This window comes from Anser cygnoides, chromosome 1, assembly GCF_040182565.1.
Source record: "Anser cygnoides isolate HZ-2024a breed goose chromosome 1, Taihu_goose_T2T_genome, whole genome shotgun sequence".
Lineage (NCBI taxonomy): Eukaryota > Metazoa > Chordata > Aves > Anseriformes > Anatidae > Anser > Anser cygnoides.
The window spans coordinates 207,226,733-207,243,730 of record NC_089873.1 but is presented as its reverse complement, the minus strand read 5'-3'; the positions used below and the strand labels follow the sequence as shown (position 1 = coordinate 207,243,730).

Genomic DNA, 16,998 nt, shown 5'->3' with positions numbered 1-16,998 from the left:
ACAAGCAGAGGTGTGCAAAAGTGAAATTTATGGAATGGTCTTACAGTTTGAATACTCATCCTCTAAAAACCTGCTTTGTGTGCGCCAAACTCATTTCACCTCCGAAGAATCATTGGATTTTAATCAAATTTCACTCATTCTCAATCCTCAGATGGATTTTATCCATAAAACTGAGCTGCAAGGCTTTATATCTTGCATCAAACCCCAAGGCAATTCCAGTCCAAAGAATACTTTCATGTCAAAATGTAATTTTTTAATGGTTCTGGGAAATGACATGACAATATTTATCACAAACCAAATACAACATTCAAATGCCCAGCAGAGTCTATAGAACACAACTACATGCTGCACTGGTAACCTCTATGTTACTTGCTGTGATGATTTGCCCTTCCTTTTCTTTCCTTTCCTTGCCTCTTTTTTTTTTTTTTTTTTTTTTCCCCTTTGCACCTCTCTATCACATCAGCAAGGCTGCTAAGAGACTAGAGAGGACAAACAAATCAACTTAGAGAGTTCTGAAAATGTCAGCTCTGCACCCCTTCCTATTGTCTTCTTCAGAATATACAAGGGATTTAAATGGTGGCACTGAATCCTGATGGAGATTTTAATGCAAGGAAGAAAGGAACAATATGAATTCTCATGACAAGGACAGTAATGAGAGCAGAACATAGAACAAAAACATTGGAGAGCAGTGTATTTGTTCCATGTCTCATACAGTCTCATGGTCTGCCTAAGGTTTCTACTGGTGAGCATGGTATTTCATATCACCAAGTCCATTTAATTAGCTTTAGAATATAAATCCTCAATTCAAGATTGAATTCAGATTCTGAAGGAATTCTTGACTCTTGATTATAATTTCAATTACCTGCATTTCCTAACTGTTGATTTGCACTTACTGCTATCAAGTTCTTTGCTTTTCTATTCATCAAATGTAATTGCTACTTTCATTTCTTCTCTTATCATTATGTTTTTAGATTGGTTTTCTAAGGTAGAAAACCTTTTGTAATCACTCTGCAATTGTATTCTTGAAGAAGGTATGTTTCAAGCCTTTCCTGGAAAAAAATAATTTTAACTCATTGGTCAATGTGAAATAAATTTGACAAATACATAAAGATTTCAGTGTTGCTAAGTTCCCATAAGTTTTATGAAATAGGAATTTGTATAGAAGCGACCTTACTAGGACCTCATTAAAGAAAAACTGCTTTGCAACTTCTTTTCTTATTAGACACCAGAAAATCGCCTTAGAGAATGCTTTTCTGAATGACCTGGGAGAAAAGCTTCAATCAGAGATCACACAGTATTTGATTAAATGTCCTCGAGAAGCCAAGTTTCATTAGGTCAACTGCTTTTAGCTGAAGAAATCTTCTTTTGGAGCTGCAGAAACTTAGGGGTTTTTAAGTAGCATACAAAAGGAGAAGATTTCAATAAACCTTTCACATTCTAAGAAAAAAAAATTATCATGTCTAACTTTATCCTGTATTATACCAGGACATGTATATACCATGTTAGCTTTGAAACCACAGACCATCTCCTGATACATTCTGCCAGAAACTTGTTAGTCAGCATACATAAACATTAAAATAGAACAGACTATATATCTTTCTTTTCAGGGTGAAACTGCACCTCACAAATACTGAACTTCACTGCATGCGCTTCTCTATCATGCTTAACCTGGCAGGATTTCTGGTTTCTAAGGAGTGTTTGCATTCTAAATGACAAAGTGTAAAACAGAGCAGCCACCCCTAAGACAATCAGGTTTATACCCTATACATCCTCAGTCTTAGAAAATCTTATGTTTAACTACATATATGAACTACTTGCACCTCTTCCATATAGGTTCCTCGAAATAGACACCAATTTATTTTATGTACATGTAGAAACAAATACAATGAAGTTGCTGAACTCTTCAACTCTAACAAAGCACAAAATTAGACATGTAATTAAACCAAGCCTTTCTAAAGACTTTTCTACAAATGCTCATCCAACCCTAAAATTCTTAACTTGTTCCTACGAACTCACTGATATTGATCAGTAGGAGAAATTACATTTGAGTACATCAGTATGGTGGAAGAGGAGATAGTAAATCTCAAAGATGGGAAATTTACTCTGTTGGACAAGGGTAGACCACCACATTACCTTATATTGATCATGTCTAGCAATATAAGACGGGAAATGACTTTCTGAGCAACCAAATCCAATTTTTCTAACATTATTATGGACAACTGCGTCACACAAGTTTGACAGCATCAGTGCAACCACTGACTTCAGTGGATCACTTCTAGAATCAGAAAAAACATGGAGAAGTAATAGGGGGAGCGTGGTGGTTTCACACTAATGGGCAGCTAAGCTCCACCATAACTGCTTTCTCACTCCTCCTCCACAAAAGAAATGGGGGAGAAAATGTGATAGAAAAAGGTTCAGGGTCTGAGGTAGGGACAAGGAGATCACTCGCCAATCATCATCATGGGCAAAACAGACTCATAGGGAGAGTATATAGGGATAGCAAGTTTCTTGCCTTTTTGATATAGTTTCTTGCCTAGGGATAACAGACTAGAGCAAGAAGAACTAAAAGCAAACTAAAAACACCTTCCCCACCCCACCCTTCCACCTTCTTCCACCTCCTCCCCCCGAGCAGCACAGGGGAAGTGGGAATGGCAGCTGTGGTCAGTCCCTGACGCTTCGTCTCTGCAGCTCCTACACAGTCACTTCTCCATGTGGGGTCCCTCCCACGGGATGCCGTCCTTCCCGAACTGAGCCTGAGGGGTCTGCCCACAGGCTGCAGCTCTTCAAGAGCTGCCCCAACATGGGTCTGTACCACAGGGTCCATTCGTCAGGAGCAAACTGCTCCAGCACGGGTCCCCCACGGGCGGCAGCTCCCCCCAGACCCCCTGCTCCTGCGTGGGCTCCTCTCCACGGGCTGCAGCTCCGGCCCGGGGCCTGCTCCTGCGGGGGCTCTCCATGGGCCGCAGCCTCCTCCAGGCCACATCCACCTGCTCCACCGGGGGCTCCTCCACGGGCTGCAGCGTGGAGATCTGCTCCGTGTGGGACCCGTGGGCTGCAGGGGGACAGCCTGCTCCACCAGGGGCCTCTCCACAGGCCGCAGGGGAACTTGTGCTGCGTGCCTGGAGCACCTCCTGCCTCCTGCTGCACTCACCTTGGGGGCTGCAGGGCTGCTTCTCTCTTGATTCTCACCCCTCTCTCCCAGCTGCTGTAGCACAGCAGGATTTTTTTCCCCCTTTCTTAACTCTACTCTCCTAGTATTGCTCATGTCTCAGCTCTGGCTAGCACTGGGGCCCTTTTAGAGCCACCTGGAGCTGGCTCTGATATGACATGGGGCAGCTGCTGGGCTCTGCTCCCCTGAAGCCCCCAGCTACCAAAACCTTGCCACGTAAAACCAATACAAGGATTAAGGTAAGAAAAAATATTTATTACTGCAAAACCATTTTAAAAATAGACAATAAATATAAATGGGAACTTCATGAACACATAAAAATTGAAGAGGTAAATGGATAAGAAATATTGAAACTATTTTTATATTACTGTCGCTAGTAATACAGAAAGAAGGAAGAGAAATAGTGAAAAATGGCTTATGAAGAGAACTGTTCATCGGGTATTCATAGAACTATAGAAAAGTTTGGGTTGGAAGGGACCTTAAAGACCATCAAGTTCCAACTGCCCTGCCCTTGGCAGGGATGCCACCCACTGGATCTGGTTGTCCAACACCCCATGCAACCTAGCCTTGAACACCTCCAGGGATGGGGCATCTCTGGGCAAGCTGTTCCAGTGCCTCACCACCCTCTGAGTGAATAATTTCCTCCTTATGTCTAATTTAAACCTTCCCTCTTTTAGTTTATAGCCCCCTTGGCCTATTACTATCTGCCCGTGTAAAAAGTTGCTCTCCATCTTTTTCATAAGCCCCCTTTAAATACTGAAAGCCTGCAATGAATTCTCCCTGCCTTCTCATCTCCAATCTGAACATCCCTAGCTCTCTCAGTCTTTCTTCATGAGAGGTGCTCCAGCCCTCTGATCAAATTCATGATCAAATTCATACAAAGTGGAGTCAGTGAGGGTCAGTAGGTCAGCATTAATCATTAGTAATTTCCTCATAGAAAAAGTTATGAAATGATACCATTGATATTAGTTCACAGAGATAACTGGTATAACAGAGAACTTTCCCAAGCATAACATCAGATACCTTAACAGAACTGTCAAACATTTTGTCTGACTCTTTGCTGTCTGGCACCTTCATTAGACATTTACACATGAGCTTAGGGACTGTAAACAGCCATAAAATAAGATCTTTTCATTCATACAGGGGTAACATACCAGTAACTGCAGCGGAAAGAGCTGTAGATTCAGACATTATGAGCTTATATAATCTTTATAATCTTTTGCTTTTACCTACAAGATAATTGGAAGAATAAAGCAGAACAATTCTTGTTTAATCATATCAGAACCACTGTAGCTCTCTAGTGATTTAACTCCTCCCTTCAAAAGCAACCATTGTTGAACAAATGCTAAAACTACAGCATCACTGATGCCATTCTTAATTGTCTCCTCTGGTACTAAAAAGTCTCTTTATGAACATTGCTCTACAATACAAGGACTCAGACCCTCAAACCCCATGCTGGGCTATTCCACTACCTGTATATTACATGTAATTAGAGAATGCAACACTGACTTGAAAGTGCTGGAATGCCTTGAAAAGCACAAATATATTACTTCTGTGCTTCTGAGCACATAGGCAGACAGCTCTATAATTTTCTTAATTGTCTTAGACCTTTTTTTTTTTTTTTTTTTGCCTGTTTCTTTCTTTTTCTACATCAAATGAATATGGTTCTCCTGAAGAATTAAGAAATGCTGGCTTTTTTTTTTTTTTTTTCACTTTCAATTCTCTTCTGTAGTAGAAAGCTAGCGGGAAAAAAATAAACAAACCAAAAACCTTGTGAGAATAAATGTATAAAAGAATGCATACATTCCTGTATTTTACTTTGTTCAGAGAAAACAATGAGAAACAAATACATAAGAGAATGCAGTGGATTAGGCAGGCATACAGGGTTTCTGAGATTTTATTTATTTATTTATTTATTTATTTAGAGCACCTAGTAGTATGACAAAAACTTCACAAGAGTATGGAGCTGCAAGAGCTCTAGAAAGCTTTTAATAAAGAGCCAGGTTTATAGACTGTGGTATGAAAGTGCGGATCTAAAGGTGGATGCAGCTGTAATCCAAAGACTTTATAACCTGCTTACATTATCGTAATACTGTAAAGGATGCATAGTGTAAATGAGAGTCAGCCTCTTTGTTCACAACCTGATGCACATGTGCCTACATTTATGTGTATGAACACGAAGAGAGAAGATGAATATTTTCATTAGGATACTGTGGTATAGATAGACCTGATGGAAGGATGCACCCAACAGGACTAGTCTGTAGGAGCTATGTAATGATGCATCATGTAGACAGTTAAATGCAGGAGGGCTAGGAGAGTTGAATGTCACTGCACAAGAACAAGTGGTTGCCCACTTGTAGAATGATGAGCTGTTTCAGACACTAGGGAAACAAACAAACAAACAATCAAACGGATAAGGAATTTTAGCAGTGTCATTTTTAAATGAGGCAATTTTTCAACATACTCTCTGAGTGCGGAGAGTTCATGCACACATGATTATTTGATATCGTTTCTTGCTTTTCAGCACAGGTACCCACATGCCAGACGAAGTACCTGGACTGTTCAGTCATCAGTATTTGCCCTCTGGTTGTTAACACTGATTGATTCCTAATATCATGAGTCAGATGTTGGAGAAGGTCATTTCAGAAACTAACAATGCAACAGCATGCACAAAGCAATGCATCAAGCCAGCAGCACTGTCAAAAAGCTAAGATGGCATAAACAAATGATGTCCAAAGAAACATTCACAAGGACATGGAGCTACGTATCCCTTGCACGGGTGATGCACAGGACATTACTCCAAGACCAGGACATTTAAAAATGTTGTACTTTATTAAAAGTTTAAGATCCAGAAAACACAGACCATCACCACTATCAGAGCTTTGCTGTAGATCCAAACTCTTCTGCCCTTTTAAACTCAAGGATATCTAACTCACATATGGATATGTGAGCCACAGTTGTCTAATACAGCAGGGGAATTCCTCCTTGGATGTCAGTAAGAAGTGATACCTTTATTATAAAGTGATATCTCTATTACAGAAATTCTGTTGCCCAGTTGAGAGCATTATCTGAACATGTCAGGGTACCATACAGGGTACAAATTCCATGTTTGGTTCTTCCTCTTTCCAACCCTGTATATTGTTGATGTAGGGATTTCAATCTCACAGCTCTTAATACATGAAAGAGTCATCCTGTATACCTTCAGCTAATAAACCTGAGCTCATTCCTCACAGCCCTTCATCCAGCTGTGGTTCGATTTTCTGCCTATTGCCTCACTATCTGAGTCCTAAGTGGATAAATCATGACATCTACAGTTTTCCCATATCTAATAGCTTTACAAATTTCTCAGTTCGCATTTCTTGTTACTTAAAACTCTGAGCATCTACTTTGAATGAGAATCAGGTTTCAGGTTAGTGAAAGCACCTTCTGACACTGTGCATTTTTAGAGGGCTATGGCTAATGGTGAATAGAAAGCAAGAGATAATGGAATGACTTCAACATGCATGACCCTTTCATGACAGTGGGATGATACTATTTCCATGACATTCATTTTCTATATTACATACTTGGTAGCTGAGGAGTCTATTAAAATATAAGAAGGGAGAAAATACAGTAGAGAGCTGAATGAAAATGCCAACTACAGAATATAAAAACTTGTTCCATTTAGTGAAATTGTGTTGTGGGGGAGGGGTGTCAAAAAGTTGGTTGAGGAAATCAGCCTTCACAGACATCTTATTCTATCCCAAGAAAACTCATATCTTGCTTTTAAGAGTGAGGATCTATATTGGCTAATGCAACATCTCTCTTTCCAGTCAGCTCTTAGAAAATGTTCTAAAAATTAAGATATTTAGCTTGGGGCCTGATCCTTATCAAAACTTCCCCTTTTGGGATGTCGTATTTAATTTTAAAAGTGAAAAAATAAAACAACAACAAAAAAAAAAGCCTGGAAAAATGTTATCTAGATATGGATTTCATTAGAGTCTAAACGTGAGCCAGATTTCACATTCAGAGTAAGCCAAGTTTTGAAGAGGACAGGACCAATTTAAGTTCAAAGCTGAATCTAAACTAAAAGGCTGGTTTTGCTGGACTTCAGGAAAAGCAAAGAAAAAACTTGACAGTTTCAGATGCACTGAAGTTTGAGCTCTTTAAAGTTCACATCACACAGATGACTAAGTGGCAGAAGGTTGATTTGCAATCTTTGCAGCTGCCAGTTGTTTCCCTCAAGAGGTTTTTTCTCTTTCTTTCATTGTTTTTTCTTTTTTTTTTTTTTTTTTTATTTTCTGCCAGATTGTACAAATCAATGCTTATTCCAAACATGAAAAGAATTGTTTTGAAAACCAGTTAAGGTTGCCAAGGAAACCACAGTGTTGTCACTCTCACATCATTTACAAAACGTATGCACTTTATGGCAAGGAAATGAATAGTTAAAGGCATTATAAATCTTATACTGACAAAACAGTGAACACATGCATTATTTTACTTGGGAATATAGAAATGGAAAGACAAGACCTCTGATCCTCAAAACATGGGTTTCTCCCTTGCAATGTAACGGTAAATTCCTTTTAGCTATGAGCTGTGAATAGATGCTTTTCCTAAGTTTCAGTCAACCAGAAGTATGTTCAGAAGAACTTACAGATTTAATGTTCTTTAAGAATGACCACACAGCTAGAAAGAGGCCATCTTTGCTTTGTTCAGGAATGCTGAGAATATGCTTTGATTATGAAAATTAAGCCCAAGGCATCTCAAGCTGAGCAGCCAAACTGGGTTGCCCATGTTTGGCTTGAATCAGAGCCTGCACTTGACAATATTGATAATTGTGCCTGATCTTGTTTCCACTTAAGTAGGTTGTGAAAGAAAAATCCAATTGACTTCAAAGAGAGAAATATTATGCCCACAGTTCCTACCAAAACCCGTGACAGCAAGATTAACTCAAAAAGCAGTAGCATTTTCTGTTGCTGTGGGGCAGTTTTTAAACCACTGTGATTGTCTAAGTAAATGTTTTAGGATGAGAAGTAAATCACATTTTAACCATTACCATGGTTATGGAAGGACTAATGATTTTCCATTATAGCCCCAAAGAATATGCACAACCCTCAAACCCTCAAAGTCTTTGCTACATCATTTCCTGTGTTTCCCAGACGTTAGCTTAAAAAAAAAAAAAAAAAAGGCGTTCATTTGAACTTCTCCCTGACACTTATCTGCATTTTATTCCTATACCCTAATCGTAGTTGGAATAGTCAAATTTTTTTCAACTCCATCTCTTTTCTATATAAGACTTGATGCTATCCAGTCTCAGCTGTTGACCTATTCAACTTATATCCTCATTCCTTTAATTGCTTTCCACTACATTTTTTGTGTGTGTGGTTTTTTTTTTTTAAACCTAAAATCCAAAGAAGTGATCTTTTACCCAAGCCTTTATCGTATTTCCCTTTCAGGTTTAATCTCTTTCAAAGACTTGTTAGAATATTCTCAGTTTTTACCAAGTTAGACATCTTACTAATTGGAGCTTTTGACATGACTGCTAATGTATAACATGTTATTTAAAACATGTTATTTATAACATAAAAGAGCAACATGTTAACAACCTTATAACAAAATGTGGAGCCTTTTTACATAGCAGGCTGATGCAAAGAGAAGTGATGCCTGTGCTAGCCTAAATATCAGTCACATTTTTATTTTATGCCTCATTCCATCCTTAAATTTTTAGTTCAGTTTGCTGTCATACATGATTTTTGTAGGATTTCTATGGGGTCTTCTGATCAGCACTAATATATCTATCCAAGCAGAGGTAGGATTATCTCTTTCTTATGTTGAAGGAGACTTAACGTGCATCTGCAGTATTGCTGGACAAAAGTATGCAACAGCTTCTTGGGCTTTTCAATTTCTGTTATAATAGAAGTCAATAGCAGATCACTCCATCGCAATTTTGAAAGCCCTCTTATTATAATTTGTTGATGGCTCTGCTCCATTTTTCTTGTTTCAAATCATCTAGTATTTTCCGTGTTAGGGGGTTGCTGAAAGGTGGCAGCCTGGAGAAGGATTCTGTGGAGTCAGAAGTGCTGAGGCCACTGGAGTTACATCAGCTACTGCTGTCAGTTAAAGTGAAGCAGTAATTTTGTGCTGTTTTTATTTAGGTTTGTTATTTTTTTTAAGCATTATTGCCAAAGTAACACAGCATGTTAAAATAATAATACAAAAAGGCATTGTTTTGTTAATTTATACTATTTGTAGGCAGCCACAAAGGTCTAAGAGGCCTTTGTTAAAGAAGAACACACAGTGCATTTCTAGGCTAGAGCAAGACCTGAGTCTAATGACACATTATTTTTCAGAAGCTTGTATGAACTTTTGGCTTGCCAATTAGCATCACAAAAGACAATGCTGTTTACTAGGCATGGTAAATAAACTTGTGTTGACCCAAACCTGCCATGCATTAAGAATATTATGCTGTTTTGCTATCTTTGAAGTGTCTTCATAAATGATGCTCTTGTTTGTGCTTAACCTTCATGCTAAACAGCCAAATGGAAGTCAAACTTACATTTAGCATTTGTTCACATCTTAAGTAGTCTGTAGAAAGAGATCATCTCATCTCTGCAGGAAGATGCTTTAATGATGCCTTCTACCTTGTGCTAATGTACAGAATGTCTTAGACCACAAATAGTAAAATAAAATAAGCCATTGATGATGAACCTGTCTATAAGCCAATGAGGATTACACATTACGACAACTGATTTCTGGGGAGTCAGTAGAAATAGGAAGCAAATGATGTTAAAAAAAAAAAAAAAAGGATTAAGTGCTGAAAAACTAAAACAATTAAAATACCGGAATTTAAAGCATTAAAGACAAAGAAACTAACTGGAAATACACATTTCTTTTGAATATGAAATGAAGTACTACTACTGAAAAGTTAAGTTACAGCTCACGTTTCCAGCTCCATGAGAGCAGGAACATGTCTTGGACATGAAAGGGATTGATTCATATATCTCAGCTGTACTCAGTTGTTTTGGTTATAAAATATTGTCACCTGCACCAGGATATATTTTTACACAAGCTGCATAAGGAAGACCATCAAGACTACAGCTTGGAACATGATTTTAAGAGACATTTAAGAAATTCATGAGTTTTTCCAAAAGTACATTTACTCATATGGAGTCTCGACACGTGGGGCTATCAAATGAATTATCTATAACACTTTACATTCATTCACTCTAGATTTGTTTGATCAATGCAGATGAAGTGCAGCATTGTGTAAAAGGCAATGCAGCTGTCAATAGTGATGTATTTAGTAGGAGAAAGTCAATAGGGATATGTGAAATGCTACTGACATCCATATTTCACCAGACTGCTGCAGTGTTCAGTTGGTCCTTTACACACGGGCACTGTATATATCAAAAGGGTGCTCCTGAGGCCAAGGCATTGAGCTGGGCCTGAAGGAGAGCTAACTTCAGTCACTGGTTTCACTGCAGTATGTGTGTATGTGTGTATCCACATGCTCTGGGTTCTTTGTCACAGCTTGTAACTAAACCAAGTTGCAATCACATAACCCTGCATTCTGCAAAGGAAGTTTGCATGTCCTGTTGTGTGTTTGCTAAGTTTCTGCAGAAAGAGGATAACATGCCTGGTTCTGCAGCTTGGATGGAGTAATGCCAGGTACAGATACAGTCTGGGAGGCAAGTATCTGGAGGCTGAGGATTCTTGGGTTATCCAGTCTGGAGAAGAGGAGGCTGAGAGACAACCTCACTGCTTTCTGCAGCTTCCTGAGGAGAGGAAGCACAGAGGGAGATGCTGGTCTCTTCTCACTAGTAATCGAAGATAGGACATATGGGAACAGCACAAAGCTGTTCCAATGCCAGCTCAGACTGGACAATAGGAAAAAAATTCTTTGCTGTGAGGGTGGTGAAACACTGGGAGAGGCTTCTTAGGTGGTTGATGCCCCATGCTGTCAGTGTTCAAGTGGCATTTGGATAATGCACTTAGTCATATGCTTTAACTTTTGGTTAGCCCTGAAGTGGTCAGGCAGTTGGACTAGGTGATCTTTGAAGTCCCTTCCAACTGAAATATTCTATTCTATTCTATTCTATTCTATTCTATTCTATTCTATTCTATTCTATTCTATTCTATTCTATTCTATTCTATTCTGTTCTGTTCTGTTCTGTTCTGTTCTGTTCTGTTCTGTTCTGTTCTGTTCTACTCTACTCTACTCTACTCTACTCTACTCTACTCTACTCTACTCTACTCTACTCTACTCATTATTCCGTTCTGTTCTGTTCTGTTCTGTTCTGTTCTGTTACGTTCTGTCCAGTCCTGTCCTGTCCTGTCCTCTTGTCATTTTTGAAATGGGCAACATTGATTTTCTTAGTATTTGGTGAGGTGATCAAATACTTATTTAGTGATAAGCCAAGCATCTTGTCTTCCTGCAGAGTGTTTCTAGAAAGACAGTACTCGGAGAAGCTGCTTCATCTAATCTTACAATAAGTCTTTGACTAATGGAATAGGTTTTGTTATTTATCCCCATTGAGCAATGAGTGAGTCTGGGCAGCTGCCTTACAATAGAAGTTTAAAAGGATATGGGAAGGTTCCTGCCGCAGAACAATTTACCAGTGTTATAATTTCAATGTTTTATTTAGTGCTACTGAAAGGGGAATGCAATTGTCTCTATGTACATGAAAAACGTTTAATTGAGCATGACAAAAGATAAAGGACAACTGTTGAAAAATATGAAATTGATTTAGAGAAAATGTGTGAATTTCTTGTTGTACAGAATTCTAAATACAATAATACTCCTAGTTTCACGAATTCTGTACTTTTACTCAAAATATATATTGTAATTTAATTCATATCACTTTTCCTTATACAAATCAGTCTATATAAATGAAATGTAAAAAATTTGTTAACTCAAGAGAAGATTACTGAAAATGCCATAGAAAATGTCACGGGGCAAGATAAATGCTGTTCAAGTTTTTTTCATAAAAATCATCATATCAAATACAAATATGGTTTATAATGTCTAGTTTATGTGCTGTTGTGGCAGATGCAAAATTACTGAAGGAATTTAAAGTGATTAATCTTTTAAATCATCCTATACTAGAACCTACATTGTAGTATTCACTACCATTTTGAGTGCTGCATCGACAGCAGCATGTTAGTGCTGCTCACTACATGAGTCTGTAGGTAATATACTGCCCACTTTTAAAATAAAATCAGTCAATATTTTACCTTCGTGACAGCATACCAAAACTGGTGGATTCCCACTGGTAATGTAAACATTTGTCTACTAAGCTTTAACCATCTACTCAACTCCCATGAAGCATTAAAGAGCTCATGAAATACACCTACTACGCACAATGTCAGAGAATTTCATCTCATTCTGGCTTTAGCAAAATGCCAAATATTCTAGCTGCATTTGGGCTCTTCAGTGCAACCCTATTAAATATACATTTGACATGGTACCCATTAATCTTACAAAGCACAGCCCTGAGTTACTCAATCTTGTGACATAATGGATTCCTTTCCTACACCTTAGATGAGCAATCAAACGGAGATTGACTTTCTTCATTTAGTCAAATAGATTTATCTAAGCCATGTTTCAAATGACTAGATTAAATAGGGCAATGTGGGGGTTTTTATGTCTGAAGAAAAATCCATTTAATAGGACTATTCCTTTGGTTTTAGAGTGAGAATTACTATCAAAACACTGGACTCCTTCCTCTGTATTTTTTTGTTATAATGATCTAGACAGTCTTATCTGCCTGTACTGCAATTGAGGGTATTAATACTCCCGTGACATGTCTGCAATAAAGTATGTTCCTGGACAGAAGAGACAAAGAGACTCCCCACATGAGTCCATTTATGTTCCACGGTATGTGCAGTGATGAGGACAGTGAACAAATGTCCTTTTGTTATTATGTCATGGAAATGATTCTCATGAAGGATTAATTCATTAAAAACAACAAAAGGACATTTTCTTTTCTTGCTCATAATTAATTATGGGAGGACAAAGGTTCTGTGCAATAGAGAAGTGTAATTAGCTTGCCGCAGGGAATTTAACCACTCCATTGCATTGTGGAGGTGATAAAGACAGAAACTCCGCAGCCTGTGTATATTCTGGAGCCCTCTGCTGAACTGAACAAAAAACTCTCAACTCTTTGTCAAGACCCTGTTATCATAACAGACAAGTTGACGGCATTTTATCATGAGACAAATCTCAAGGGTAAGAAAAAGAACATTCCTTGAGATTTCCCCTGAGCCTTTCACAGAAGAGGAGGGAAATATACATTAATTAATTCAAGATGAATCTAATATGCTTCATCTCATATTATAAGTGAATTTTGATTTGACACATGATCACTGGAGATATTCTGCATTATGTAGAAAGAACCTGCTACAATCTTACCTAAAACAACTCGAATATTGACAGCGGTTAGTTTTCCTAACATTATAACTTTCCCTTCAATTCAGCATTCAAAGCAGACAGTACTATAATATACGCGAAGAATTTTTTGTTCATAGTGTTAAAACTGAGGAAAAATTTATGTTGCTCATCCAGCATTAAAGAGTGATCTTAGGGCAATAAACAAAACTCAGCTAGGTGTTGGAGTCTCCTTAGCTCTGGCCCCCTACTGTCTTTGAAGTCTTGGACTGTATGGAAAGCAGACTTTCCTACTAAATCCTCACCTTTGTGAGTTTTCTCAGTCATATTCTTGTGTAGCATCAGAGCAACCACATTGACTGATACGGGGTAGAGACAGGAACACTTACAGAACTTTTTAGTCATAAAATTGGGACTTCTTAGTGCTGTGTAACAAATAAGAAAATAGAAAGTTATATAAACCCTATTTCTTATTATTTTCTCGTGCTACTCTGGGTCTTGAACAGACAGAACATTTTCTGTGGGATCTCTAGGAACAAGGTGGTCATCTTCAAATGGGCTGGAGAAACTGCAGTCAACACTCAACCATTGAGAAGAATGATTCCCATTTCAAGAGACCACAAATAATTACATATTCTAGCATAAAATATGACTCCAAATTAATTCATAACATCCGAGTGTTAGCAAATTTATCACAAATAGCAGTATCTACAGCTTAGTGGAGGCACTGCTCTTCCTGACAGAGCAGGGCTCATGTTTCTGTAACTTTCAGGGTGTTCCAGTCACCCATGTGAAAGACAGATTCTGCATCAGGGATGGGAATATTGGTGTGCCTTGATTTCAAGTAGAAAATCATCAGGATTTCTAGAGAGAGAAATAGAGACCTCCAAAAACAGAGTGAAGGCATTTTTTCTAAAATGGGTTTTGTTTCCTGACCTGTTGGATTATAATAATATTTTGGTGTAGTATGTCAGATATTAAGAGTCAAAAGTGTCATTCACAGTCTCTGCGATGAAAGCTACTTATTATGGCATGATATTCTAAAACAGTCCAAATATTTTATTCATTATTGACAGAAAGTTATTTGCTACTAGGATACAAAGTGACAAGTGACACGTTTTTCTCCAAATCTTACAAAATTAAGTAGATAAAGAACAAATTCACTAAATGGTTTATGTTTTAAGAAAAATTCCACTGATATTACCATAAATCTAGAAAGATATTAGGAATTTGTCCTTGATTCAAGCATGCATTTATGTTATTATCAGGTTTTCTTTTTAAGCCTTCTTTTAAAATACTTACATGGTCTAAACCTATTATATCAATAAAATCTGATATGTTATGATCATGGAAGCCTGTGATTTTGTTTGTTTGTTTGTTTTTAACAAACGAAACAACATGTGTAGCTGGGAAGGCTTAACAATGTTTTAAACACATATAAAGTACTTACTGTAAAGACAGTAAAGACAGATTTGATCTGTCCTTCCTCAAATTAGACAGTTAACTGACTACAGACTCTCTTTCTCCCCCATTCCCCCCCCCCCCCCTTTTTTTTTGTTTTTTGTTTTTATTACTGGAGGAACACTTCTAAAAGGTAATTCAGATTTTCAATAAGACAATCCACCCCCTGGAAGCTTCTCTTTTACCATTGATTGAACTGGTTGTAAAATCTCCTTTCTTAGATATACTCAGGACTCATTTGGACAAGGCACTCACCAACATAATCTAACTGCAAAGTGAAATCCAACTTTGAAACTGACCCTGATCTGTGTGGGCTGAGAGCAGTGTTGATCAGATGACTTCCGGAGGTCTCTTCCATTGTAAATCGTGATTCTAATTATTTTCCTTACTTTAGCACATCTATATGTATCTAATGACTGACGGGCTGAGTCTGAGACTGTGTAATATATAACAGTGAAGCTTCAACCTGCAAGAAAAGGAAGAATGCATTTTTTTTTCTCCTTAATAAGCAATACTTTATTACTGTCACATAACTGCAGTTAAGGAGAAAGTCTTTCAATCATACAGTACAGTGCTCTTAGCATCACAATAGGATATGTGGCCAGAAAGATCATATACTACCTTTCCTTTGCAATGGTAATGAGAACACTTTTTTCAGAGAACACTATTGTCCATATAAATTATTCACCAGCAGAATAGACTGAATATAGATTTCTTAAAAGGAATATTTCATTAATATGACAAATTACATCTTTAGCCATTAAATGCTTAGTTACCTTCATGAATTTAGTTGGGAAGGACACCATTCTACACTGTGGCAATGTATTCAGTAGAACTATTAAAAAAAAAAAAAAAAAACACAAGCAAACATACAAAAAAAACCCACTTCAATCCAAGCATCCCGGGGTCCAAACATGTATGGTCAAAACATTAAATATTTAATTTTAGGTTACTATTAGTTTTGATGTTATATAATAAACACACATAAATGACTTAGCTTATTTGCATTTCCTTTCATTATTTATCAAAATGGATTTACTCTAATACTGAAACCAGATTTTTAGGGGTCATCGATTCTACTTATCTCTTTGATATTTATTTTATGTAAAAAATGGGGAAAATTATAACTAGATCAAAATTCTCAAACCGCTGTCTTATGTAGCTAGTATTTCCCAGATGACTTTATACACAAGGACTTAAGTCAGCATGCTGATTTTCTCAGTTATCTGCTCATAGTACCTGCTGTGGATAGAACAGTGGTACTTTTGGAAGCTTGATGACTTGAATTCTTCAAATCAAAGAATCAAATATTAATATTCCATTGTTTTATTTTTGTTCTTGATTAGTGTATTTTAAACTGTATGTCACTCAATTACACATATACTATAGTGGTTGTGGCAATTTACCATGTGTATGTTCTCAGTTCCCCCAAGGAAACCCCATTAACTGAAACCATCTTTTTTGAGGTTTAAGCAAATACATTTAGTAGGGGCTGAGATTATGCATACAGTCAGATTTAGTGATTTAATTAACAAGTGATAACAGTGTGTGCTACCATAGTCAGCCTGCATGTTGTCCTATGCCCATCTCCTCAACTCATATCAGTGCAGCAGCATACTGATAATTTTCTAAAGTTTAATCAGCCAATGCTTCCTAGGCATTTGCAAGTGTTAGATGAAATGGAACATTAATGGAAAGAGCTTTTACTGCTACTACTAAATTAAGTTTCATTTGCTTTTTAAAGGCTTTTAAAGAGTGTTATGTATATTCTGATTTAAGGAGCACTCAGTGCTCAAGCATTTTTATCATGCAGTCTTTGTGAAAAGGTTTTCTGCTGCTTCTGATTTAGTGCAGCATTGTTCACTTCCATTTGACACATTGCTAATTTAAATATTTTAACCATGAGATGCAGGTCAAGGTGTACTGTTAATTACAAAAATCTCATTGTTGTTCCCTTTGAAAAAGCTCTATAATAGAAAAAAGATGAAAGGCAGTGCAGCTG

General features: G+C 37.5%; 1 protein-coding gene across 6 annotated transcripts in view; it reads right to left on the bottom strand.

The window, feature by feature from the left end:
* The window catches only part of TENM4 (teneurin transmembrane protein 4), a 1,678,763-nt gene that overhangs the window by 1,020,182 nt on the left and 641,583 nt on the right, over positions 1-16,998 (bottom strand). The window lies entirely within an intron of this gene.